The sequence below is a fragment of the Triturus cristatus genome, chromosome 4_1, assembly GCF_964204655.1.
Source record: "Triturus cristatus chromosome 4_1, aTriCri1.1, whole genome shotgun sequence".
Classification (NCBI taxonomy): Eukaryota; Metazoa; Chordata; class Amphibia; order Caudata; family Salamandridae; genus Triturus; species Triturus cristatus.
The window spans coordinates 107,515,598-107,536,103 of NC_140585.1; the positions used below are offsets into that span (position 1 = coordinate 107,515,598).

Sequence of the window (20,506 nt, forward strand, 5' to 3'; positions counted from 1 at the left end):
TGTCAAGATGAATCATCACTTTGATGTCTTCAACAAGTAGGATTCTTTTGATCTATAATCATCAAAAATGAGATAGCCCCATTTCATGGGATTTTTCAAGGCAAACGTCTGACAGATTAAGCGGGGTCCTCATCCCGGTTGGAGGACATATCTCTTCCTTCATCATGATGCCAGCCTAGCTTTCGGCCCAAAATCCAAGGTAAGCATGGCAAAAGTCTGGAGATGCCGGGGATTGAACCCGGGGCCTCATACATGCAAAGCATGCGCTCTACCACTGAGCTACATCCCCACTTCTGCAAGGTTTGACTGTATGATTGGAAACCCTGCATTGAACCGACGGCCACATCACCCCATTCGACTCTGCAGTATACAATGTCAGTCAGGAAAATCCTTCAGCCTTGTACCTGGATGATCTTCATGGTCTTATGTACAGATGCCTATATACAGCCTTCTTAGCGCAGTAGGCAGCGCGTCAGTCTCATAATCTGAAGGTCCTGAGTTCGATCCTCAGAGAGGGCATTTATTTCCTTCTTTTGGAATGCAAAATTCTCCGATTTTCTTGAAATGCGCAAACTATGCCTAGTTCAAAGATTTTTCCAAAGCAAATGTCTGACTATTTAAGTGGGGCTCTCACCCCAACTGCATGACAAACTTCTTCTTTCTGCATGATGGCAGGCTAGCCTTCTGGAAAAAAGCCAAGATAAGGAACAGAGGCTCCTGGAGATGCCGGGGATTGAACCCGGGACCTCATACATGCAAAGCATGCGCTCTACCACTGAGCTACATCCCCACTTTTGCACTCGAGCTGTTTGATGGATGCAAGGAATCCCTGAAACCCAGGGACTGCAAAGTCTCGATCATAATCAATGGAAGGTATTGTTTGAATAAAAGTGAAAGATATGGAAATCGAAGCAAAAAATCCTTCGAGCCGGATTTGAACCAGCGACCTAAGGATGTCTGACTTTATGCTACAGTCCTCCGCTCTACCAACTGAGCTATCGAAGGAGTGGCTGAAGTATCTTTCAGCGCTGTAATTATCTCTCGCTCAAGAAAGGTTGTGGGGGTGGGGATCAGGAGCAGATCGATGAAAATCATGAACATTACCTGCAGCTCCCTCTCAAAGTCACCAGTTCTTAGAGCACACTGTAAGGTACGTCTTATCACCCCAAAGGAGGATTTCAGACCAAAGTTCATGTTCTGTCTTGGCTTGGGGATAAGCAGGGGTGCTCCAAATTTCAATTTTACAGAAAGGAAAGGAACTTTGATACAAAGACCTTGGGCAGCATTGGTGGCAAATGGATGGCTGCGCGGAACCATGAAAGAAATGACAGAAAGTTATGGGAGTCATTACTACGCACCCAGCATCAAGAACGTGCATTTTGGATGCATTTTCAAAAGGAAAGAGAACGGAAAAATCTGTAGATTGAAGGTGATTGAGATAAACAAAATATTCCGTTTTTCTAAAAGCTACTGTAAAGAGTCTCTGGTTTAGAAGAAGAACCCTTACCAATGATCAAGAGAGATGCGACAGATTTCTATCATCAAAGCATTATGGTTGTCAAGATGAATCATCACTTTGATGTCTTCAACAAGTAGGATTCTTTTGATCTATAATCATCAAAAATGAGATAGCCCCATTTCATGGGATTTTTCAAGGCAAACGTCTGACAGATTAAGCGGGGTCCTCATCCCGGTTGGAGGACATATCTCTTCCTTCATCATGATGCCAGCCTAGCTTTCGGCCCAAAATCCAAGGTAAGCATGGCAAAAGTCTGGAGATGCCGGGGATTGAACCCGGGGCCTCATACATGCAAAGCATGCACTCTTCCACTGAGCTACATCCCCACTTCTGCAAGGTTTGACTGTATGATTGGAAACCCTGCATTGAACCGACGGCCACATCACCCCATTCGACTCTGCAGTATACAATGTCAGTCAGGAAAATCCTTCAGCCTTGTACCTGGATGATCTTCATGGTCTTATGTACAGATGCCTATATACAGCCTTCTTAGCGCAGTAGGCAGCGCGTCAGTCTCATAATCTGAAGGTCCTGAGTTCGATCCTCAGAGAGGGCATTTATTTCCTTCTTTTGGAATGCAAAATTCTCCGATTTTCTTGAAATGCGCAAACTATGCCTAGTTCAAAGATTTTTCCAAAGCAAATGTCTGACTATTTAAGTGGGGCTCTCACCCCAACTGCATGACAAACTTCTTCTTTCTGCATGATGGCAGGCTAGCCTTCTGGAAAAAAGCCAAGATAAGGAACAGAGGCTCCTGGAGATGCCGGGGATTGAACCCGGGACCTCATACATGCGAAGCATGCGCTCTACCACTGAGCTACATCCCCACTTTTGCACTCGAGCTGTTTGATGGATGCAAGGAATCCCTGAAACCCAGGGACTGCAAAGTCTCGATCATAATCAATGGAAGGTATTGTTTGAATAAAAGTGAAATATATGGAAATCGAAGCACAAAATCCTTCGAGCCGGATTTGAACCAGCGACCTAAGGATGTCTGACTTTATGCTACAGTCCTCCGCTCTACCAACTGAGCTATCGAAGGAGTGGCTGAAGTATCTTTCAGCGCTGTAATTATCTCTCGCTCAAGAAAGGTTGTGGGGGTGGGGATCAGGAGCAGATCGATGAAAATCATGAACATTACCTGCAGCTCCCTCTCAAAGTCACCAGTTCTTAGAGCACACTGTAAGGTACGTCTTATCACCCCAAAGGAGGATTTCAGACCAAAGTTCATGTTCTGTCTTGGCTTGGGGATAAGCAGGGGTGCTCCAAATTTCAATTTTACAGAAAGGAAAGGAACTTTGATACAAAGACCTTGGGCAGCATTGGTGGCAAATGGATGGCTGCGCGGAACCATGAAAGAAATGACAGAAAGTTATGGGAGTCATTACTACGCACCCAGCATCAAGAACGTGCATTTTGGATGCATTTTCAAAAGGAAAGAGAACGGAAAAATCTGTAGATTGAAGGTGATTGAGATAAACAAAATATTCCGTTTTTCTAAAAGCTACTGTAAAGAGTCTCTGGTTTAGAAGAAGAACCCTTACCAATGATCAAGAGAGATGCGACAGATTTCTATCATCAAAGCATTATGGTTGTCAAGATGAATCATCACTTTGATGTCTTCAACAAGTAGGATTCTTTTGATCTATAATCATCAAAAATGAGATAGCCCCATTTCATGGGATTTTTCAAGGCAAACGTCTGACAGATTAAGCGGGGTCCTCATCCCGGTTGGAGGACATATCTCTTCCTTCATCATGATGCCAGCCTAGCTTTCGGCCCAAAATCCAAGGTAAGCATGGCAAAAGTCTGGAGATGCCGGGGATTGAACCCGGGGCCTCATACATGCAAAGCATGCGCTCTACCACTGAGCTACATCCCCACTTCTGCAAGGTTTGACTGTATGATTGGAAACCCTGCATTGAACCGACGGCCACATCACCCCATTCGACTCTGCAGTATACAATGTCAGTCAGGAAAATCCTTCAGCCTTGTACCTGGATGATCTTCATGGTCTTATGTACAGATGCCTATATACAGCCTTCTTAGCGCAGTAGGCAGCGCGTCAGTCTCATAATCTGAAGGTCCTGAGTTCGATCCTCAGAGAGGGCATTTATTTCCTTCTTTTGGAATGCAAAATTCTCCGATTTTCTTGAAATGCGCAAACTATGCCTAGTTCAAAGATTTTTCCAAAGCAAATGTCTGACTATTTAAGTGGGGCTCTCACCCCAACTGCATGACAAACTTCTTCTTTCTGCATGATGGCAGGCTAGCCTTCTGGAAAAAAGCCAAGATAAGGAACAGAGGCTCCTGGAGATGCCGGGGATTGAACCCGGGACCTCATACATGCAAAGCATGCGCTCTACCACTGAGCTACATCCCCACTTTTGCACTCGAGCTGTTTGATGGATGCAAGGAATCCCTGAAACCCAGGGACTGCAAAGTCTCGATCATAATCAATGGAAGGTATTGTTTGAATAAAAGTGAAAGATATGGAAATCGAAGCAAAAAATCCTTCGAGCCGGATTTGAACCAGCGACCTAAGGATGTCTGACTTTATGCTACAGTCCTCCGCTCTACCAACTGAGCTATCGAAGGAGTGGCTGAAGTATCTTTCAGCGCTGTAATTATCTCTCGCTCAAGAAAGGTTGTGGGGGTGGGGATCAGGAGCAGATCGATGAAAATCATGAACATTACCTGCAGCTCCCTCTCAAAGTCACCAGTTCTTAGAGCACACTGTAAGGTACGTCTTATCACCCTAAAGGAGGATTTCAGACCAAAGTTCATGTTCTGTCTTGGCTTGGGGATAAGCAGGGGTGCTCCAAATTTCAATTTTACAGAAAGGAAAGGAACTTTGATACAAAGACCTTGGGCAGCATTGGTGGCAAATGGATGGCTGCGCGGAACCATGAAAGAAATGACAGAAAGTTATGGGAGTCATTACTACGCACCCAACATCAAGAACGTGCATTTTGGATGCATTTTCAAAAGGAAAGAGAACGGAAAAATCTGTAGATTGAAGGTGATTGAGATAAACAAAATATTCCGTTTTTCTAAAAGCTACTGTAAAGAGTCTCTGGTTTAGAAGAAGAACCCTTACCAATGATCAAGAGAGATGCGACAGATTTCTATCATCAAAGCATTATGGTTGTCAAGATGAATCATCACTTTGATGTCTTCAACAAGTAGGATTCTTTTGATCTATAATCATCAAAAATGAGATAGCCCCATTTCATGGGATTTTTCAAGGCAAACGTCTGACAGATTAAGCGGGGTCCTCATCCCGGTTGGAGGACATATCTCTTCCTTCATCATGATGCCAGCCTAGCTTTCGGCCCAAAATCCAAGGTAAGCATGGCAAAAGTCTGGAGATGCCGGGGATTGAACCCGGGGCCTCATACATGCAAAGCATGCGCTCTACCACTGAGCTACATCCCCACTTCTGCAAGGTTTGACTGTATGATTGGAAACCCTGCATTGAACCGACGGCCACATCACCCCATTCGACTCTGCAGTATACAATGTCAGTCAGGAAAATCCTTCAGCCTTGTACCTGGATGATCTTCATGGTCTTATGTACAGATGCCTATATACAGTCTTCTTAGCGCAGTAGGCAGCGCGTCAGTCTCATAATCTGAAGGTCCTGAGTTCGATCCTCAGAGAGGGCATTTATTTCCTTCTTTTGGAATGCAAAATTCTCCGATTTTCTTGAAATGCGCAAACTATGCCTAGTTCAAAGATTTTTCCAAAGCAAATGTCTGACTATTTAAGTGGGGCTCTCACCCCAACTGCATGACAAACTTCTTCTTTCTGCATGATGGCAGGCTAGCCTTCTGGAAAAAAGCCAAGATAAGGAACAGAGGCTCCTGGAGATGCCGGGGATTGAACCCGGGACCTCATACATGCGAAGCATGCGCTCTACCACTGAGCTACATCCCCACTTTTGCCCTCGAGCTGTTTGATGGATGCAAGGAATCCCTGAAACCCAGGGACTGCAAAGTCTCGATCATAATCAATGGAAGGTATTGTTTGAATAAAAGTGAAATATATGGAAATCGAAGCAAAAAATCCTTCGAGCCGGATTTGAACCAGCGACCTAAGGATGTCTGACTTTATGCTACAGTCCTCCGCTCTACCAACTGAGCTATCGAAGGAGTGGCTGAAGTATCTTTCAGCGCTGTAATTATCTCTCGCTCAAGAAAGGTTGTGGGGGTGGGGATCAGGAGCAGATCGATGAAAATCATGAACATTACCTGCAGCTCCCTCTCAAAGTCACCAGTTCTTAGAGCACACTGTAAGGTACGTCTTATCACCCCAAAGGAGGATTTCAGACCAAAGTTCATGTTCTGTCTTGGCTTGGGGATAAGCAGGGGTGCTCCAAATTTCAATTTTACAGAAAGGAAAGGAACTTTGATACAAAGACCTTGGGCAGCATTGGTGGCAAATGGATGGCTGCGCGGAACCATGAAAGAAATGACAGAAAGTTATGGGAGTCATTACTACGCACCCAGCATCAAGAACGTGCATTTTGGATGCATTTTCAAAAGGAAAGAGAACGGAAAAATCTGTAGATTGAAGGTGATTGAGATAAACAAAATATTCCGTTTTTCTAAAAGCTACTGTAAAGAGTCTCTGGTTTAGAAGAAGAACCCTTACCAATGATCAAGAGAGATGCGACAGATTTCTATCATCAAAGCATTATGGTTGTCAAGATGAATCATCACTTTGATGTCTTCAACAAGTAGGATTCTTTTGATCTATAATCATCAAAAATGAGATAGCCCCATTTCATGGGATTTTTCAAGGCAAACGTCTGACAGATTAAGCGGGGTCCTCATCCCGGTTGGAGGACATATCTCTTCCTTCATCATGATGCCAGCCTAGCTTTCGGCCCAAAATCCAAGGTAAGCATGGCAAAAGTCTGGAGATGCCGGGGATTGAACCCGGGGCCTCATACATGCAAAGCATGCGCTCTACCACTGAGCTACATCCCCACTTCTGCAAGGTTTGACTGTATGATTGGAAACCCTGCATTGAACCGACGGCCACATCACCCCATTCGACTCTGCAGTATACAATGTCAGTCAGGAAAATCCTTCAGCCTTGTACCTGGATGATCTTCATGGTCTTATGTACAGATGCCTATATACAGCCTTCTTAGCGCAGTAGGCAGCGCGTCAGTCTCATAATCTGAAGGTCCTGAGTTCGATCCTCAGAGAGGGCATTTATTTCCTTCTTTTGGAATGCAAAATTCTCCGATTTTCTTGAAATGCGCAAACTATGCCTAGTTCAAAGATTTTTCCAAAGCAAATGTCTGACTATTTAAGTGGGGCTCTCACCCCAACTGCATGACAAACTTCTTCTTTCTGCATGATGGCAGGCTAGCCTTCTGGAAAAAAGCCAAGATAAGGAACAGAGGCTCCTGGAGATGCCGGGGATTGAACCCGGGACCTCATACATGCAAAGCATGCGCTCTACCACTGAGCTACATCCCCACTTTTGCACTCGAGCTGTTTGATGGATGCAAGGAATCCCTGAAACCCAGGGACTGCAAAGTCTCGATCATAATCAATGGAAGGTATTGTTTGAATAAAAGTGAAAGATATGGAAATCGAAGCAAAAAATCCTTCGAGCCGGATTTGAACCAGCGACCTAAGGATGTCTGACTTTATGCTACAGTCCTCCGCTCTACCAACTGAGCTATCGAAGGAGTGGCTGAAGTATCTTTCAGCGCTGTAATTATCTCTCGCTCAAGAAAGGTTGTGGGGGTGGGGATCAGGAGCAGATCGATGAAAATCATGAACATTACCTGCAGCTCCCTCTCAAAGTCACCAGTTCTTAGAGCACACTGTAAGGTACATCTTATCACCCCAAAGGAGGATTTCAGACCAAAGTTCATGTTCTGTCTTGGCTTGGGGATAAGCAGGGGTGCTCCAAATTTCAATTTTACAGAAAGGAAAGGAACTTTGATACAAAGACCTTGGGCAGCATTGGTGGCAAATGGATGGCTGCGCGGAACCATGAAAGAAATGACAGAAAGTTATGGGAGTCATTACTACGCACCCAGCATCAAGAACGTGCATTTTGGATGCATTTTCAAAAGGAAAGAGAACGGAAAAATCTGTAGATTGAAGGTGATTGAGATAAACAAAATATTCCGTTTTTCTAAAAGCTACTGTAAAGAGTCTCTGGTTTAGAAGAAGAACCCTTACCAATGATCAAGAGAGATGCGACAGATTTCTATCATCAAAGCATTATGGTTGTCAAGATGAATCATCACTTTGATGTCTTCAACAAGTAGGATTCTTTTGATCTATAATCATCAAAAATGAGATAGCCCCATTTCATGGGATTTTTCAAGGCAAACGTCTGACAGATTAAGCGGGGTCCTCATCCCGGTTGGAGGACATATCTCTTCCTTCATCATGATGCCAGCCTAGCTTTCGGCCCAAAATCCAAGGTAAGCATGGCAAAAGTCTGGAGATGCCGGGGATTGAACCCGGGGCCTCATACATGCAAAGCATGCGCTCTACCACTGAGCTACATCCCCACTTCTGCAAGGTTTGACTGTATGATTGGAAACCCTGCATTGAACCGACGGCCACATCACCCCATTCGACTCTGCAGTATACAATGTCAGTCAGGAAAATCCTTCAGCCTTGTACCTGGATGATCTTCATGGTCTTATGTACAGATGCCTATATACAGCCTTCTTAGCGCAGTAGGCAGCGCGTCAGTCTCATAATCTGAAGGTCCTGAGTTCGATCCTCAGAGAGGGCATTTATTTCCTTCTTTTGGAATGCAAAATTCTCCGATTTTCTTGAAATGCGCAAACTATGCCTAGTTCAAAGATTTTTCCAAAGCAAATGTCTGACTATTTAAGTGGGGCTCTCACCCCAACTGCATGACAAACTTCTTCTTTCTGCATGATGGCAGGCTAGCCTTCTGGAAAAAAGCCAAGATAAGGAACAGAGGCTCCTGGAGATGCCGGGGATTGAACCCGGGACCTCATACATGCAAAGCATGCGCTCTACCACTGAGCTACATCCCCACTTTTGCACTCGAGCTGTTTGATGGATGCAAGGAATCCCTGAAACCCAGGGACTGCAAAGTCTCGATCATAATCAATGGAAGGTATTGTTTGAATAAAAGTGAAAGATATGGAAATCGAAGCAAAAAATCCTTCGAGCCGGATTTGAACCAGCGACCTAAGGATGTCTGACTTTATGCTACAGTCCTCCGCTCTACCAACTGAGCTATCGAAGGAGTGGCTGAAGTATCTTTCAGCGCTGTAATTATCTCTCGCTCAAGAAAGGTTGTGGGGGTGGGGATCAGGAGCAGATCGATGAAAATCATGAACATTACCTGCAGCTCCCTCTCAAAGTCACCAGTTCTTAGAGCACACTGTAAGGTACATCTTATCACCCCAAAGGAGGATTTCAGACCAAAGTTCATGTTCTGTCTTGGCTTGGGGATAAGCAGGGGTGCTCCAAATTTCAATTTTACAGAAAGGAAAGGAACTTTGATACAAAGACCTTGGGCAGCATTGGTGGCAAATGGATGGCTGCGCGGAACCATGATAGAAATGACAGAAAGTTATGGGAGTCATTACTACGCACCCAGCATCAAGAACGTGCATTTTGGATGCATTTTCAAAAGGAAAGAGAACGGAAAAATCTGTAGATTGAAGGTGATTGAGATAAACAAAATATTCCGTTTTTCTAAAAGCTACTGTAAAGAGTCTCTGGTTTAGAAGAAGAACCCTTACCAATGATCAAGAGAGATGCGACAGATTTCTATCATCAAAGCATTATGGTTGTCAAGATGAATCATCACTTTGATGTCTTCAACAAGTAGGATTCTTTTGATCTATAATCATCAAAAATGAGATAGCCCCATTTCATGGGATTTTTCAAGGCAAACGTCTGACAGATTAAGCGGGGTCCTCATCCCGGTTGGAGGACATATCTCTTCCTTCATCATGATGCCAGCCTAGCTTTCGGCCCAAAATCCAAGGTAAGCATGGCAAAAGTCTGGAGATGCCGGGGATTGAACCCGGGGCCTCATACATGCAAAGCATGCGCTCTACCACTGAGCTACATCCCCACTTCTGCAAGGTTTGACTGTATGATTGGAAACCCTGCATTGAACCGACGGCCACATCACCCCATTCGACTCTGCAGTATACAATGTCAGTCAGGAAAATCCTTCAGCCTTGTACCTGGATGATCTTCATGGTCTTATGTACAGATGCCTATATACAGCCTTCTTAGCGCAGTAGGCAGCGCGTCAGTCTCATAATCTGAAGGTCCTGAGTTCGATCCTCAGAGAGGGCATTTATTTCCTTCTTTTGGAATGCAAAATTCTCCGATTTTCTTGAAATGCGCAAACTATGCCTAGTTCAAAGATTTTTCCAAAGCAAATGTCTGACTATTTAAGTGGGGCTCTCACCCCAACTGCATGACAAACTTCTTCTTTCTGCATGATGGCAGGCTAGCCTTCTGGAAAAAAGCCAAGATAAGGAACAGAGGCTCCTGGAGATGCCGGGGATTGAACCCGGGACCTCATACATGCAAAGCATGCGCTCTACCACTGAGCTACATCCCCACTTTTGCACTCGAGCTGTTTGATGGATGCAAGGAATCCCTGAAACCCAGGGACTGCAAAGTCTCGATCATAATCAATGGAAGGTATTGTTTGAATAAAAGTGAAAGATATGGAAATCGAAGCAAAAAATCCTTCGAGCCGGATTTGAACCAGCGACCTAAGGATGTCTGACTTTATGCTACAGTCCTCCGCTCTACCAACTGAGCTATCGAAGGAGTGGCTGAAGTATCTTTCAGCGCTGTAATTATCTCTCGCTCAAGAAAGGTTGTGGGGGTGGGGATCAGGAGCAGATCGATGAAAATCATGAACATTACCTGCAGCTCCCTCTCAAAGTCACCAGTTCTTAGAGCACACTGTAAGGTACGTCTTATCACCCCAAAGGAGGATTTCAGACCAAAGTTCATGTTCTGTCTTGGCTTGGGGATAAGCAGGGGTGCTCCAAATTTCAATTTTACAGAAAGGAAAGGAACTTTGATACAAAGACCTTGGGCAGCATTGGTGGCAAATGGATGGCTGCGCGGAACCATGAAAGAAATGACAGAAAGTTATGGGAGTCATTACTACGCACCCAGCATCAAGAACGTGCATTTTGGATGCATTTTCAAAAGGAAAGAGAACGGAAAAATCTGTAGATTGAAGGTGATTGAGATAAACAAAATATTCCGTTTTTCTAAAAGCTACTGTAAAGAGTCTCTGGTTTAGAAGAAGAACCCTTACCAATGATCAAGAGAGATGCGACAGATTTCTATCATCAAAGCATTATGGTTGTCAAGATGAATCATCACTTTGATGTCTTCAACAAGTAGGATTCTTTTGATCTATAATCATCAAAAATGAGATAGCCCCATTTCATGGGATTTTTCAAGGCAAACGTCTGACAGATTAAGCGGGGTCCTCATCCCGGTTGGAGGACATATCTCTTCCTTCATCATGATGCCAGCCTAGCTTTCGGCCCAAAATCCAAGGTAAGCATGGCAAAAGTCTGGAGATGCCGGGGATTGAACCCGGGGCCTCATACATGCAAAGCATGCGCTCTACCACTGAGCTACATCCCCACTTCTGCAAGGTTTGACTGTATGATTGGAAACCCTGCATTGAACCGACGGCCACATCACCCCATTCGACTCTGCAGTATACAATGTCAGTCAGGAAAATCCTTCAGCCTTGTACCTGGATGATCTTCATGGTCTTATGTACAGATGCCTATATACAGTCTTCTTAGCGCAGTAGGCAGCGCGTCAGTCTCATAATCTGAAGGTCCTGAGTTCGATCCTCAGAGAGGGCATTTATTTCCTTCTTTTGGAATGCAAAATTCTCCGATTTTCTTGAAATGCGCAAACTATGCCTAGTTCAAAGATTTTTCCAAAGCAAATGTCTGACTATTTAAGTGGGGCTCTCACCCCAACTGCATGACAAACTTCTTCTTTCTGCATGATGGCAGGCTAGCCTTCTGGAAAAAAGCCAAGATAAGGAACAGAGGCTCCTGGAGATGCCGGGGATTGAACCCGGGACCTCATACATGCGAAGCATGCGCTCTACCACTGAGCTACATCCCCACTTTTGCCCTCGAGCTGTTTGATGGATGCAAGGAATCCCTGAAACCCAGGGACTGCAAAGTCTCGATCATAATCAATGGAAGGTATTGTTTGAATAAAAGTGAAATATATGGAAATCGAAGCAAAAAATCCTTCGAGCCGGATTTGAACCAGCGACCTAAGGATGTCTGACTTTATGCTACAGTCCTCCGCTCTACCAACTGAGCTATCGAAGGAGTGGCTGAAGTATCTTTCAGCGCTGTAATTATCTCTCGCTCAAGAAAGGTTGTGGGGGTGGGGATCAGGAGCAGATCGATGAAAATCATGAACATTACCTGCAGCTCCCTCTCAAAGTCACCAGTTCTTAGAGCACACTGTAAGGTACGTCTTATCACCCCAAAGGAGGATTTCAGACCAAAGTTCATGTTCTGTCTTGGCTTGGGGATAAGCAGGGGTGCTCCAAATTTCAATTTTACAGAAAGGAAAGGAACTTTGATACAAAGACCTTGGGCAGCATTGGTGGCAAATGGATGGCTGCGCGGAACCATGAAAGAAATGACAGAAAGTTATGGGAGTCATTACTACGCACCCAGCATCAAGAACGTGCATTTTGGATGCATTTTCAAAAGGAAAGAGAACGGAAAAATCTGTAGATTGAAGGTGATTGAGATAAACAAAATATTCCGTTTTTCTAAAAGCTACTGTAAAGAGTCTCTGGTTTAGAAGAAGAACCCTTACCAATGATCAAGAGAGATGCGACAGATTTCTATCATCAAAGCATTATGGTTGTCAAGATGAATCATCACTTTGATGTCTTCAACAAGTAGGATTCTTTTGATCTATAATCATCAAAAATGAGATAGCTCCATTTCATGGGATTTTTCAAGGCAAACGTCTGACAGATTAAGCGGGGTCCTCATCCCGGTTGGAGGACATATCTCTTCCTTCATCATGATGCCAGCCTAGCTTTCGGCCCAAAATCCAAGGTAAGCATGGCAAAAGTCTGGAGATGCCGGGGATTGAACCCGGGGCCTCATACATGCAAAGCATGCGCTCTACCACTGAGCTACATCCCCACTTCTGCAAGGTTTGACTGTATGATTGGAAACCCTGCATTGAACCGACGGCCACATCACCCCATTCCACTCTGCAGTATACAATGTCAGTCAGGAAAATCCTTCAGCCTTGTACCTGGATGATCTTCATGGTCTTATGTACAGATGCCTATATACAGTCTTCTTAGCGCAGTAGGCAGCGCGTCAGTCTCATAATCTGAAGGTCCTGAGTTCGATCCTCAGAGAGGGCATTTATTTCCTTCTTTTGGAATGCAAAATTCTCCGATTTTCTTGAAATGCGCAAACTATGCCTAGTTCAAAGATTTTTCCAAAGCAAATGTCTGACTATTTAAGTGGGGCTCTCACCCCAACTGCATGACAAACTTCTTCTTTCTGCATGATGGCAGGCTAGCCTTCTGGAAAAAAGCCAAGATAAGGAACAGAGGCTCCTGGAGATGCCGGGGATTGAACCCGGGACCTCATACATGCGAAGCATGCGCTCTACCACTGAGCTACATCCCCACTTTTGCCCTCGAGCTGTTTGATGGATGCAAGGAATCCCTGAAACCCAGGGACTGCAAAGTCTCGATCATAATCAATGGAAGGTATTGTTTGAATAAAAGTGAAATATATGGAAATCGAAGCAAAAAATCCTTCGAGCCGGATTTGAACCAGCGACCTAAGGATGTCTGACTTTATGCTACAGTCCTCCGCTCTACCAACTGAGCTATCGAAGGAGTGGCTGAAGTATCTTTCAGCGCTGTAATTATCTCTCGCTCAAGAAAGGTTGTGGGGGTGGGGATCAGGAGCAGATCGATGAAAATCATGAACATTACCTGCAGCTCCCTCTCAAAGTCACCAGTTCTTAGAGCACACTGTAAGGTACGTCTTATCACCCCAAAGGAGGATTTCAGACCAAAGTTCATGTTCTGTCTTGGCTTGGGGATAAGCAGGGGTGCTCCAAATTTCAATTTTACAGAAAGGAAAGGAACTTTGATACAAAGACCTTGGGCAGCATTGGTGGCAAATGGATGGCTGCGCGGAACCATGAAAGAAATGACAGAAAGTTATGGGAGTCATTACTACGCACCCAGCATCAAGAACGTGCATTTTGGATGCATTTTCAAAAGGAAAGAGAACGGAAAAATCTGTAGATTGAAGGTGATTGAGATAAACAAAATATTCCGTTTTTCTAAAAGCTACTGTAAAGAGTCTCTGGTTTAGAAGAAGAACCCTTACCAATGATCAAGAGAGATGCGACAGATTTCTATCATCAAAGCATTATGGTTGTCAAGATGAATCATCACTTTGATGTCTTCAACAAGTAGGATTCTTTTGATCTATAATCATCAAAAATGAGATAGCTCCATTTCATGGGATTTTTCAAGGCAAACGTCTGACAGATTAAGCGGGGTCCTCATCCCGGTTGGAGGACATATCTCTTCCTTCATCATGATGCCAGCCTAGCTTTCGGCCCAAAATCCAAGGTAAGCATGGCAAAAGTCTGGAGATGCCGGGGATTGAACCCGGGGCCTCATACATGCAAAGCATGCGCTCTACCACTGAGCTACATCCCCACTTCTGCAAGGTTTGACTGTATGATTGGAAACCCTGCATTGAACCGACGGCCACATCACCCCATTCGACTCTGCAGTATACAATGTCAGTCAGGAAAATCCTTCAGCCTTGTACCTGGATGATCTTCATGGTCTTATGTACAGATGCCTATATACAGTCTTCTTAGCGCAGTAGGCAGCGCGTCAGTCTCATAATCTGAAGGTCCTGAGTTCGATCCTCAGAGAGGGCATTTATTTCCTTCTTTTGGAATGCAAAATTCTCCGATTTTCTTGAAATGCGCAAACTATGCCTAGTTCAAAGATTTTTCCAAAGCAAATGTCTGACTATTTAAGTGGGGCTCTCACCCCAACTGCATGACAAACTTCTTCTTTCTGCATGATGGCAGGCTAGCCTTCTGGAAAAAAGCCAAGATAAGGAACAGAGGCTCCTGGAGATGCCGGGGATTGAACCCGGGACCTCATACATGCGAAGCATGCGCTCTACCACTGAGCTACATCCCCACTTTTGCCCTCGAGCTGTTTGATGGATGCAAGGAATCCCTGAAACCCAGGGACTGCAAAGTCTCGATCATAATCAATGGAAGGTATTGTTTGAATAAAAGTGAAATATATGGAAATCGAAGCAAAAAATCCTTCGAGCCGGATTTGAACCAGCGACCTAAGGATGTCTGACTTTATGCTACAGTCCTCCGCTCTACCAACTGAGCTATCGAAGGAGTGGCTGAAGTATCTTTCAGCGCTGTAATTATCTCTCGCTCAAGAAAGGTTGTGGGGGTGGGGATCAGGAGCAGATCGATGAAAATCATGAACATTACCTGCAGCTCCCTCTCAAAGTCACCAGTTCTTAGAGCACACTGTAAGGTACGTCTTATCACCCCAAAGGAGGATTTCAGACCAAAGTTCATGTTCTGTCTTGGCTTGGGGATAAGCAGGGGTGCTCCAAATTTCAATTTTACAGAAAGGAAAGGAACTTTGATACAAAGACCTTGGGCAGCATTGGTGGCAAATGGATGGCTGCGCGGAACCATGAAAGAAATGACAGAAAGTTATGGGAGTCATTACTACGCACCCAGCATCAAGAACGTGCATTTTGGATGCATTTTCAAAAGGAAAGAGAACGGAAAAATCTGTAGATTGAAGGTGATTGAGATAAACAAAATATTCCGTTTTTCTAAAAGCTACTGTAAAGAGTCTCTGGTTTAGAAGAAGAACCCTTACCAATGATCAAGAGAGATGCGACAGATTTCTATCATCAAAGCATTATGGTTGTCAAGATGAATCATCACTTTGATGTCTTCAACAAGTAGGATTCTTTTGATCTATAATCATCAAAAATGAGATAGCCCCATTTCATGGGATTTTTCAAGGCAAACGTCTGACAGATTAAGCGGGGTCCTCATCCCGGTTGGAGGACATATCTCTTCCTTCATCATGATGCCAGCCTAGCTTTCGGCCCAAAATCCAAGGTAAGCATGGCAAAAGTCTGGAGATGCCGGGGATTGAACCCGGGGCCTCATACATGCAAAGCATGCGCTCTACCACTGAGCTACATCCCCACTTCTGCAAGGTTTGACTGTATGATTGGAAACCCTGCATTGAACCGACGGCCACATCACCCCATTCGACTCTGCAGTATACAATGTCAGTCAGGAAAATCCTTCAGCCTTGTACCTGGATGATCTTCATGGTCTTATGTACAGATGCCTATATACAGTCTTCTTAGCGCAGTAGGCAGCGCGTCAGTCTCATAATCTGAAGGTCCTGAGTTCGATCCTCAGAGAGGGCATTTATTTCCTTCTTTTGGAATGCAAAATTCTCCGATTTTCTTGAAATGCGCAAACTATGCCTAGTTCAAAGATTTTTCCAAAGCAAATGTCTGACTATTTAAGTGGGGCTCTCACCCCAACTGCATGACAAACTTCTTCTTTCTGCATGATGGCAGGCTAGCCTTCTGGAAAAAAGCCAAGATAAGGAACAGAGGCTCCTGGAGATGCCGGGGATTGAACCCGGGACCTCATACATGCGAAGCATGCGCTCTACCACTGAGCTACATCCCCACTTTTGCCCTCGAGCTGTTTGATGGATGCAAGGAATCCCTGAAACCCAGGGACTGCAAAGTCTCGATCATAATCAATGGAAGGTATTGTTTGAATAAAAGTGAAATATATGGAAATCGAAGCAAAAAATCCTTCGAGCCGGATTTGAACCAGCGACCTAAGGATGTCTGACTTTATGCTACAGTCCTCCGCTCTACCAACTGAGCTATAGAAGGAGTGGCTGAAGTATCTTTCAGCGCTGTAATTATCTCTCGCTCAAGAAAGGTTGTGGGGGTGGGGATCAGGAGCAGATCGATGAAAATCATGAACATTACCTGCAGCTCCCTCTCAAAGTCACCAGTTCTTAGAGCACACTGTAAGGTACGTCTTATCACCCCAAAGGAGGATTTCAGACCAAAGTTCATGTTCTGTCTTGGCTTGGGGATAAGCAGGGGTGCTCCAAATTTCAATTTTACAGAAAGGAAAGGAACTTTGATACAAAGACCTTGGGCAGCATTGGTGGCAAATGGATGGCTGCGCGGAACCATGAAAGAAATGACAGAAAGTTATGGGAGTCATTACTACGCACCCAGCATCAAGAACGTGCATTTTGGATGCATTTTCAAAAGGAAAGAGAACGGAAAAATCTGTAGATTGAAGGTGATTGAGATAAACAAAATATTCCGTTTTTCTAAAAGCTACTGTAAAGAGTCTCTGGTTTAGAAGAAGAACCCTTACCAATGATCAAGAGAGATGCGACAGATTTCTATCATCAAAGCATTATGGTTGTCAAGATGAATCATCACTTTGATGTCTTCAACAAGTAGGATTCTTTTGATCTATAATCATCAAAAATGAGATAGCCCCATTTCATGGGATTTTTCAAGGCAAACGTCTGACAGATTAAGCGGGGTCCTCATCCCGGTTGGAGGACATATCTCTTCCTTCATCATGATGCCAGCCTAGCTTTCGGCCCAAAATCCAAGGTAAGCATGGCAAAAGTCTGGAGATGCCGGGGATTGAACCCGGGGCCTCATACATGCAAAGCATGCGCTCTACCACTGAGCTACATCCCCACTTCTGCAAGGTTTGACTGTATGATTGGAAACCCTGCATTGAACCGACGGCCACATCACCCCATTCGACTCTGCAGTATACAATGTCAGTCAGGAAAATCCTTCAGCCTTGTACCTGGATGATCTTCATGGTCTTATGTACAGATGCCTATATACAGCCTTCTTAGCGCAGTAGGCAGCGCGTCAGTCTCATAATCTGAAGGTCCTGAGTTCGATCCTCAGAGAGGGCATTTATTTCCTTCTTTTGGAATGCAAAATTCTCCGATTTTCTTGAAATGCGCAAACTATGCCTAGTTCAAAGATTTTTCCAAAGCAAATGTCTGACTATTTAAGTGGGGCTCTCACCCCAACTGCATGACAAACTTCTTCTTTCTGCATGATGGCAGGCTAGCCTTCTGGAAAAAAGCCAAGATAAGGAACAGAGGCTCCTGGTGATGCCGGGGATTGAACCCGGGACCTCATACATGCAAAGCATGCGCTCTACCACTGAGCTACATCCCCACTTTTGCACTCGAGCTGTTTGATGGATGCAAGGAATCCCTGAAACCCAGGGACTGCAAAGTCTCGATCATAATCAATGGAAGGTATTGTTTGAATAAAAGTGAAAGATATGGAAATCGAAGCAAAAAATCCTTCGAGCCGGATTTGAACCAGCGACCTAAGGATGTCTGACTTTATGCTACAGTCCTCCGCTCTACCAACTGAGCTATCGAAGGAGTGGCTGAAGTATCTTTCAGCGCTGTAATTATCTCTCGCTCAAGAAAGGTTGTGGGGGTGGGGATCAGGAGCAGATCGATGAAAATCATGAACATTACCTGCAGCTCCCTCTCAAAGTCACCAGTTCTTAGAGCACACTGTAAGGTACGTCTTATCACCCCAAAGGAGGATTTCAGACCAAAGTTCATGTTCTGTCTTGGCTTGGGGATAAGCAGGGGTGCTCCAAATTTCAATTTTACAGAAAGGAAAGGAACTTTGATACAAAGACCTTGGGCAGCATTGGTGGCAAATGGATGGCTGCGCGGAACCATGAAAGAAATGACAGAAAGTTACGGGAGTCATTACTACGCACCCAGCATCAAGAACGTGCATTTTGGATGCATTTTCAAAAGGAAAGAGAACGGAAAAATCTGTAGATTGAAGGTGATTGAGATAAACAAAATATTCCGTTTTTCTAAAAGCTACTGTAAAGAGTCTCTGGTTTAGAAGAAGAAATCTTACCAATGATCAAGAGAGATGCGACAGATTTCTATCATCAAAGCATTATGGTTGTCAAGATGAATCATCACTTTGATGTCTTCAACAAGTAGGATTCTTTTGATCTATAATCATCAAAAATGAGATAGCCCCATTTCATGGGATTTTTCAAGGCAAACGTCTGACAGATTAAGCGGGGTCCTCATCCCGGTTGGAGGACATATCTCTTCCTTCATCATGATGCCAGCCTAGCTTTCGGCCCAAAATCCAAGGTAAGCATGGCAAAAGTCTGGAGATGCCGGGGATTGAACCCGGGGCCTCATACATGCAAAGCATGCGCTCTACCACTGAGCTACATCCCCACTTCTGCAAGGTTTGACTGTATGATTGGAAACCCTGCATTGAACCGACGGCCACATCACCCCATTCGACTCTGCAGTATACAATGTCAGTCAGGAAAATCCTTCAGCCTTGTACCTGGATGATCTTCATGGTCTTATGTACAGATGCCTATATACAGCCTTCTTAGCGCAGTAGGCAGCGCGTCAGTCTCATAATCTGAAGGTCCTGAGTTCGATCCTCAGAGAGGGCATTTATTTCCTTCTTTTGGAATGCAAAATTCTCCGATTTTCTTGAAATGCGCAAACTATGCCTAGTTCAAAGATTTTTCCAAAGCAAATGTCTGACTATTTAAGTGGGGCTCTCACCCCAACTGCATGACAAACTTCTTCTTTCTGCATGATGGCAGGCTAGCCTTCTGGAAAAAAGCCAAGATAAGGAACAGAGGCTCCTGGAGATGCCGGGGATTGAACCCGGGACCTCATACATGCGAAGCATGCGCTCTACCACTGAGCTACATCCCCACTTTTGCACTCGAGCTGTTTGATGGATGCAAGGAATCCCTGAAACCCAGGGACTGCAAAGTCTCGATCATAATCAATGGAAGGTATTGTTTGAATAAAAGTGAAAGATATGGAAATCGAAGCAAAAAATCCTTCGAGCCGGATTTGAACCAGCGACCTAAGGATGTCTGACTTTATGCTACAGTCCTCCGCTCTACCAACTGAGCTATCGAAGGAGTGGCTGAAGTATCTTTCAGCGCTGTAATTATCTCTCGCTCAAGAAAGGTTGTGGGGGTGGGGATCAGGAGCAGATCGATGAAAATCATGAACATTACCTGCAGCTCCCTCTCAAAGTCACCAGTTCTTAGAGCACACTGTAAGGTACGTCTTATCACCCCAAAGGAGGATTTCAGACCAAAGTTCATGTTCTGTCTTGGCTTGGGGATAAGCAGGGGTGCTCCAAATTTCAATTTTACAGAAAGGAAAGGAACTTTGATACAAAGACCTTGGGCAGCATTGGTGGCAAATGGATGGCTGCGCGGAACCATGAAAGAAATGACAGAAAGTTACGGGAGTCATTACTACGCACCCAGCATCAAGAACGTGCATTTTGGATGCATTTTCAAAAGGAAAGAGAACGGAAAAATCTGTAGATTGAAGGTGATTGAGATAAACAAAATATTCCGTTTTTCTAAAAGCTACTGTAAAGAGTCTCTGGTTTAGAAGAAGAACCCTTACCAATGATCAAGAGAGATGCGACAGATTTCTATCATCAAAGCATTATGGTTGTCAAGATGAATCATCACTTTGATGTCTTCAACAAGTAGGATTCTTTTGATCTATAATCATCAAAAATGAGATAGCCCCATTTCATGGGATTTTTCAAGGCAAACGTCTGACAGATTAAGCGGGGTCCTCATCCCGGTTGGAGGACATATCTCTTCCTTCATCATGATGCCAGCCTAGCTTTCGGCCCAAAATCCAAGGTAAGCATGGCAAAAGTCTGGAGATGCCGGGGATTGAACCCGGGGCCTCATACATGCAAAGCATGCGCTCTACCACTGA

General features: G+C 44.5%; 45 non-coding genes across 45 annotated transcripts in view; 8 read left to right on the forward strand and 37 right to left on the reverse strand.

The window, feature by feature from the left end:
* Positions 1–217: 217 nt before the first annotated feature.
* Positions 218–289, reverse strand: TRNAA-UGC (transfer RNA alanine (anticodon UGC)). Its single transcript has one exon. It is a non-coding gene; the product is annotated as a tRNA-Ala (tRNA).
* Positions 290–446: 157 nt separating this feature from the next.
* TRNAM-CAU (transfer RNA methionine (anticodon CAU)) lies at positions 447–519 on the forward strand. Its single transcript has one exon. It is a non-coding gene; the product is annotated as a tRNA-Met (tRNA).
* A 199-nt stretch (positions 520–718) lies between these two features.
* Positions 719–790, reverse strand: TRNAA-UGC (transfer RNA alanine (anticodon UGC)). The gene has a single exon. It is a non-coding gene; the product is annotated as a tRNA-Ala (tRNA).
* Positions 791–919: 129 nt separating this feature from the next.
* On the reverse strand, positions 920–1,005 carry TRNAY-GUA (transfer RNA tyrosine (anticodon GUA)). The gene is given in 2 exon segments: positions 920–955; positions 969–1,005. It is a non-coding gene; the product is annotated as a tRNA-Tyr (tRNA).
* Positions 1,006–2,002: 997 nt separating this feature from the next.
* Positions 2,003–2,075, forward strand: TRNAM-CAU (transfer RNA methionine (anticodon CAU)). The gene has a single exon. It is a non-coding gene; the product is annotated as a tRNA-Met (tRNA).
* A 199-nt stretch (positions 2,076–2,274) lies between these two features.
* Positions 2,275–2,346, reverse strand: TRNAA-CGC (transfer RNA alanine (anticodon CGC)). The gene has a single exon. It is a non-coding gene; the product is annotated as a tRNA-Ala (tRNA).
* Positions 2,347–2,475: 129 nt separating this feature from the next.
* On the reverse strand, positions 2,476–2,561 carry TRNAY-GUA (transfer RNA tyrosine (anticodon GUA)). The gene is given in 2 exon segments: positions 2,476–2,511; positions 2,525–2,561. It is a non-coding gene; the product is annotated as a tRNA-Tyr (tRNA).
* A 768-nt stretch (positions 2,562–3,329) lies between these two features.
* On the reverse strand, positions 3,330–3,401 carry TRNAA-UGC (transfer RNA alanine (anticodon UGC)). Its single transcript has one exon. It is a non-coding gene; the product is annotated as a tRNA-Ala (tRNA).
* A 157-nt stretch (positions 3,402–3,558) lies between these two features.
* TRNAM-CAU (transfer RNA methionine (anticodon CAU)) lies at positions 3,559–3,631 on the forward strand. Its single transcript has one exon. It is a non-coding gene; the product is annotated as a tRNA-Met (tRNA).
* Positions 3,632–3,830: 199 nt separating this feature from the next.
* Positions 3,831–3,902, reverse strand: TRNAA-UGC (transfer RNA alanine (anticodon UGC)). The gene has a single exon. It is a non-coding gene; the product is annotated as a tRNA-Ala (tRNA).
* Positions 3,903–4,031: 129 nt separating this feature from the next.
* Positions 4,032–4,117, reverse strand: TRNAY-GUA (transfer RNA tyrosine (anticodon GUA)). The gene is given in 2 exon segments: positions 4,032–4,067; positions 4,081–4,117. It is a non-coding gene; the product is annotated as a tRNA-Tyr (tRNA).
* Positions 4,118–4,885: 768 nt separating this feature from the next.
* On the reverse strand, positions 4,886–4,957 carry TRNAA-UGC (transfer RNA alanine (anticodon UGC)). The gene has a single exon. It is a non-coding gene; the product is annotated as a tRNA-Ala (tRNA).
* A 429-nt stretch (positions 4,958–5,386) lies between these two features.
* TRNAA-CGC (transfer RNA alanine (anticodon CGC)) lies at positions 5,387–5,458 on the reverse strand. Its single transcript has one exon. It is a non-coding gene; the product is annotated as a tRNA-Ala (tRNA).
* A 129-nt stretch (positions 5,459–5,587) lies between these two features.
* TRNAY-GUA (transfer RNA tyrosine (anticodon GUA)) lies at positions 5,588–5,673 on the reverse strand. Its single transcript is given in 2 exon segments — positions 5,588–5,623; positions 5,637–5,673. It is a non-coding gene; the product is annotated as a tRNA-Tyr (tRNA).
* A 768-nt stretch (positions 5,674–6,441) lies between these two features.
* Positions 6,442–6,513, reverse strand: TRNAA-UGC (transfer RNA alanine (anticodon UGC)). The gene has a single exon. It is a non-coding gene; the product is annotated as a tRNA-Ala (tRNA).
* A 157-nt stretch (positions 6,514–6,670) lies between these two features.
* On the forward strand, positions 6,671–6,743 carry TRNAM-CAU (transfer RNA methionine (anticodon CAU)). The gene has a single exon. It is a non-coding gene; the product is annotated as a tRNA-Met (tRNA).
* A 199-nt stretch (positions 6,744–6,942) lies between these two features.
* TRNAA-UGC (transfer RNA alanine (anticodon UGC)) lies at positions 6,943–7,014 on the reverse strand. The gene has a single exon. It is a non-coding gene; the product is annotated as a tRNA-Ala (tRNA).
* Positions 7,015–7,143: 129 nt separating this feature from the next.
* On the reverse strand, positions 7,144–7,229 carry TRNAY-GUA (transfer RNA tyrosine (anticodon GUA)). Its single transcript is given in 2 exon segments — positions 7,144–7,179; positions 7,193–7,229. It is a non-coding gene; the product is annotated as a tRNA-Tyr (tRNA).
* A 768-nt stretch (positions 7,230–7,997) lies between these two features.
* Positions 7,998–8,069, reverse strand: TRNAA-UGC (transfer RNA alanine (anticodon UGC)). Its single transcript has one exon. It is a non-coding gene; the product is annotated as a tRNA-Ala (tRNA).
* A 157-nt stretch (positions 8,070–8,226) lies between these two features.
* On the forward strand, positions 8,227–8,299 carry TRNAM-CAU (transfer RNA methionine (anticodon CAU)). The gene has a single exon. It is a non-coding gene; the product is annotated as a tRNA-Met (tRNA).
* Positions 8,300–8,498: 199 nt separating this feature from the next.
* TRNAA-UGC (transfer RNA alanine (anticodon UGC)) lies at positions 8,499–8,570 on the reverse strand. Its single transcript has one exon. It is a non-coding gene; the product is annotated as a tRNA-Ala (tRNA).
* A 129-nt stretch (positions 8,571–8,699) lies between these two features.
* TRNAY-GUA (transfer RNA tyrosine (anticodon GUA)) lies at positions 8,700–8,785 on the reverse strand. Its single transcript is given in 2 exon segments — positions 8,700–8,735; positions 8,749–8,785. It is a non-coding gene; the product is annotated as a tRNA-Tyr (tRNA).
* Positions 8,786–9,553: 768 nt separating this feature from the next.
* TRNAA-UGC (transfer RNA alanine (anticodon UGC)) lies at positions 9,554–9,625 on the reverse strand. The gene has a single exon. It is a non-coding gene; the product is annotated as a tRNA-Ala (tRNA).
* A 157-nt stretch (positions 9,626–9,782) lies between these two features.
* TRNAM-CAU (transfer RNA methionine (anticodon CAU)) lies at positions 9,783–9,855 on the forward strand. The gene has a single exon. It is a non-coding gene; the product is annotated as a tRNA-Met (tRNA).
* Positions 9,856–10,054: 199 nt separating this feature from the next.
* TRNAA-UGC (transfer RNA alanine (anticodon UGC)) lies at positions 10,055–10,126 on the reverse strand. Its single transcript has one exon. It is a non-coding gene; the product is annotated as a tRNA-Ala (tRNA).
* A 129-nt stretch (positions 10,127–10,255) lies between these two features.
* TRNAY-GUA (transfer RNA tyrosine (anticodon GUA)) lies at positions 10,256–10,341 on the reverse strand. Its single transcript is given in 2 exon segments — positions 10,256–10,291; positions 10,305–10,341. It is a non-coding gene; the product is annotated as a tRNA-Tyr (tRNA).
* A 768-nt stretch (positions 10,342–11,109) lies between these two features.
* TRNAA-UGC (transfer RNA alanine (anticodon UGC)) lies at positions 11,110–11,181 on the reverse strand. The gene has a single exon. It is a non-coding gene; the product is annotated as a tRNA-Ala (tRNA).
* Positions 11,182–11,610: 429 nt separating this feature from the next.
* Positions 11,611–11,682, reverse strand: TRNAA-CGC (transfer RNA alanine (anticodon CGC)). The gene has a single exon. It is a non-coding gene; the product is annotated as a tRNA-Ala (tRNA).
* A 129-nt stretch (positions 11,683–11,811) lies between these two features.
* TRNAY-GUA (transfer RNA tyrosine (anticodon GUA)) lies at positions 11,812–11,897 on the reverse strand. The gene is given in 2 exon segments: positions 11,812–11,847; positions 11,861–11,897. It is a non-coding gene; the product is annotated as a tRNA-Tyr (tRNA).
* A 768-nt stretch (positions 11,898–12,665) lies between these two features.
* TRNAA-UGC (transfer RNA alanine (anticodon UGC)) lies at positions 12,666–12,737 on the reverse strand. Its single transcript has one exon. It is a non-coding gene; the product is annotated as a tRNA-Ala (tRNA).
* Positions 12,738–13,166: 429 nt separating this feature from the next.
* TRNAA-CGC (transfer RNA alanine (anticodon CGC)) lies at positions 13,167–13,238 on the reverse strand. The gene has a single exon. It is a non-coding gene; the product is annotated as a tRNA-Ala (tRNA).
* Positions 13,239–13,367: 129 nt separating this feature from the next.
* On the reverse strand, positions 13,368–13,453 carry TRNAY-GUA (transfer RNA tyrosine (anticodon GUA)). The gene is given in 2 exon segments: positions 13,368–13,403; positions 13,417–13,453. It is a non-coding gene; the product is annotated as a tRNA-Tyr (tRNA).
* Positions 13,454–14,221: 768 nt separating this feature from the next.
* Positions 14,222–14,293, reverse strand: TRNAA-UGC (transfer RNA alanine (anticodon UGC)). The gene has a single exon. It is a non-coding gene; the product is annotated as a tRNA-Ala (tRNA).
* A 429-nt stretch (positions 14,294–14,722) lies between these two features.
* TRNAA-CGC (transfer RNA alanine (anticodon CGC)) lies at positions 14,723–14,794 on the reverse strand. Its single transcript has one exon. It is a non-coding gene; the product is annotated as a tRNA-Ala (tRNA).
* A 129-nt stretch (positions 14,795–14,923) lies between these two features.
* TRNAY-GUA (transfer RNA tyrosine (anticodon GUA)) lies at positions 14,924–15,009 on the reverse strand. Its single transcript is given in 2 exon segments — positions 14,924–14,959; positions 14,973–15,009. It is a non-coding gene; the product is annotated as a tRNA-Tyr (tRNA).
* Positions 15,010–15,777: 768 nt separating this feature from the next.
* On the reverse strand, positions 15,778–15,849 carry TRNAA-UGC (transfer RNA alanine (anticodon UGC)). The gene has a single exon. It is a non-coding gene; the product is annotated as a tRNA-Ala (tRNA).
* A 429-nt stretch (positions 15,850–16,278) lies between these two features.
* Positions 16,279–16,350, reverse strand: TRNAA-CGC (transfer RNA alanine (anticodon CGC)). Its single transcript has one exon. It is a non-coding gene; the product is annotated as a tRNA-Ala (tRNA).
* A 983-nt stretch (positions 16,351–17,333) lies between these two features.
* Positions 17,334–17,405, reverse strand: TRNAA-UGC (transfer RNA alanine (anticodon UGC)). Its single transcript has one exon. It is a non-coding gene; the product is annotated as a tRNA-Ala (tRNA).
* A 157-nt stretch (positions 17,406–17,562) lies between these two features.
* Positions 17,563–17,635, forward strand: TRNAM-CAU (transfer RNA methionine (anticodon CAU)). Its single transcript has one exon. It is a non-coding gene; the product is annotated as a tRNA-Met (tRNA).
* Positions 17,636–18,035: 400 nt separating this feature from the next.
* On the reverse strand, positions 18,036–18,121 carry TRNAY-GUA (transfer RNA tyrosine (anticodon GUA)). Its single transcript is given in 2 exon segments — positions 18,036–18,071; positions 18,085–18,121. It is a non-coding gene; the product is annotated as a tRNA-Tyr (tRNA).
* A 768-nt stretch (positions 18,122–18,889) lies between these two features.
* TRNAA-UGC (transfer RNA alanine (anticodon UGC)) lies at positions 18,890–18,961 on the reverse strand. The gene has a single exon. It is a non-coding gene; the product is annotated as a tRNA-Ala (tRNA).
* Positions 18,962–19,118: 157 nt separating this feature from the next.
* TRNAM-CAU (transfer RNA methionine (anticodon CAU)) lies at positions 19,119–19,191 on the forward strand. The gene has a single exon. It is a non-coding gene; the product is annotated as a tRNA-Met (tRNA).
* A 199-nt stretch (positions 19,192–19,390) lies between these two features.
* TRNAA-CGC (transfer RNA alanine (anticodon CGC)) lies at positions 19,391–19,462 on the reverse strand. Its single transcript has one exon. It is a non-coding gene; the product is annotated as a tRNA-Ala (tRNA).
* A 129-nt stretch (positions 19,463–19,591) lies between these two features.
* On the reverse strand, positions 19,592–19,677 carry TRNAY-GUA (transfer RNA tyrosine (anticodon GUA)). Its single transcript is given in 2 exon segments — positions 19,592–19,627; positions 19,641–19,677. It is a non-coding gene; the product is annotated as a tRNA-Tyr (tRNA).
* A 768-nt stretch (positions 19,678–20,445) lies between these two features.
* The window catches only part of TRNAA-UGC (transfer RNA alanine (anticodon UGC)), a 72-nt gene continuing 11 nt past the window's right edge, over positions 20,446–20,506 (reverse strand). The window contains exon 1 of the tRNA in view: positions 20,446–20,506. This exon is cut by the window's right edge and continues 11 nt beyond it. This is a non-coding gene — a tRNA (tRNA-Ala).